This window comes from Pteropus medius, unplaced genomic scaffold, assembly GCF_902729225.1.
Source record: "Pteropus medius unplaced genomic scaffold, Ma_sr-lr_union100, whole genome shotgun sequence".
Taxonomy (NCBI): Eukaryota; Metazoa; Chordata; class Mammalia; order Chiroptera; family Pteropodidae; genus Pteropus; species Pteropus medius.
The window spans coordinates 95,664-97,007 of record NW_024344198.1 but is presented as its reverse complement, the minus strand read 5'-3'; the positions used below and the strand labels follow the sequence as shown (position 1 = coordinate 97,007).

At 34.5% G+C, this 1,344-nt stretch overlaps 1 non-coding gene across 1 annotated transcript; it reads right to left on the bottom strand.

The window, feature by feature from the left end:
* Positions 1–825: 825 nt before the first annotated feature.
* Positions 826–944, bottom strand: LOC120607157 (5S ribosomal RNA). The gene has a single exon (XR_005654072.1). It is a non-coding gene; the product is annotated as a 5S ribosomal RNA (ribosomal RNA).
* Between the last annotated feature and the right edge of the window lie 400 nt (positions 945–1,344).

Sequence of the window (1,344 nt, the reverse complement as noted above, 5' to 3'; positions counted from 1 at the left end):
TTGTTTGTAATTGTCTTGGCTATTCCACGTTTTTGCTACTTTAATATAAATTTCGGAGTTAGATTGTCAATTGGAAATTATCAAGCTTTTTAATTCCACAAGATTCCTACTTGAGTTGTTTTTGTTTTTGCCTTAAATCTGTAGGTCAGTTTGGGAAGAATTTACATCCTAACATGCTGAACCATCAAATTTTGTGATCATGTCATATTTATTTAGGTGTTTTGACTCTTCTCAGCAATATTTTGCACTTTTTAAGTGTACGACTTGCACATTTTAAATTAATTCCTAGGCATTTGATATTTTATATGCTAATGGAAATACTATTGTTCCTTAATTTCATTTTGTAAATATATGTTGCTAGTGTGTATAATTTATTTTGAAATTGACCTTCTATACTATGAACTTGCTAAAATCACTTACTTGTTCTAGTTTGTCAGTTTCCTTGGATTTCTTACACAATCATGTCATCTGCAAATAAAGATAGCTTTATTTTTTCCTTTCTAGTCTTTATGCTTTTCTTTTTTTAATGATTTTTTACTTTTTGGTTATAGGTGACATACAGTATTATATTAGTTTCAGGTATCCAATGTAGTGATTAGGCATTTATGTAACTTACAAAGTGATCACCACAATAAATCTAGTATTCACTGACACCATTCATAGTTATGACAATATTATTGACTATATTCCCTATGCTGTACTTTATATCCCCATGACTTTTTTTTTGGGGGGGGTGTGGTGAGGCAACCCTTGCTTGACTTCACAGATTGCAAGGACCTTGTCAGCTTACAATCCCTTATTTTGTAATATTTTTATTCTTTTTTATGCCTACAGCACCTGGTCTTCCTAGGTGGTCTCCTATCCAAGTACTAACCAGGCCCGACCCTGCTTAGCTTCCGAGATCAGACGGGATAGGGTGCGTTCAGGGTGGCATGGCCGTAGACCCCCATAACTATTTTGTAACTACCAATTTTTACTTTTTAATCCCTCCATCTTTTTCATCCATTCCTGACCCCCCTCCCATATGCTTTTCTTTCTTAATGCTGTTATACTGGCTAAGACCTCTACTATGTTAAAAAAAAATTGAGATGTAATTAACATACAGTGAGCTGTGCTGTTCTTAATGGTACAACAGGAGAATAAAGTTTTACAACTGCATATTTGTGTGACCCAGTACATTTCCTTTATGTTCCTTTCCAGTTAGACTCCCCATTGTTCTGATATCTGTCACCACAGATTATCTAGTGCAGTATTGAATAAAAGTGTTGAGAGAGTTGACATACTTGCCTCACTCCTGACATTAGGGGATAGCATTCAGTATTTCACCATTAAATATGATCCGAT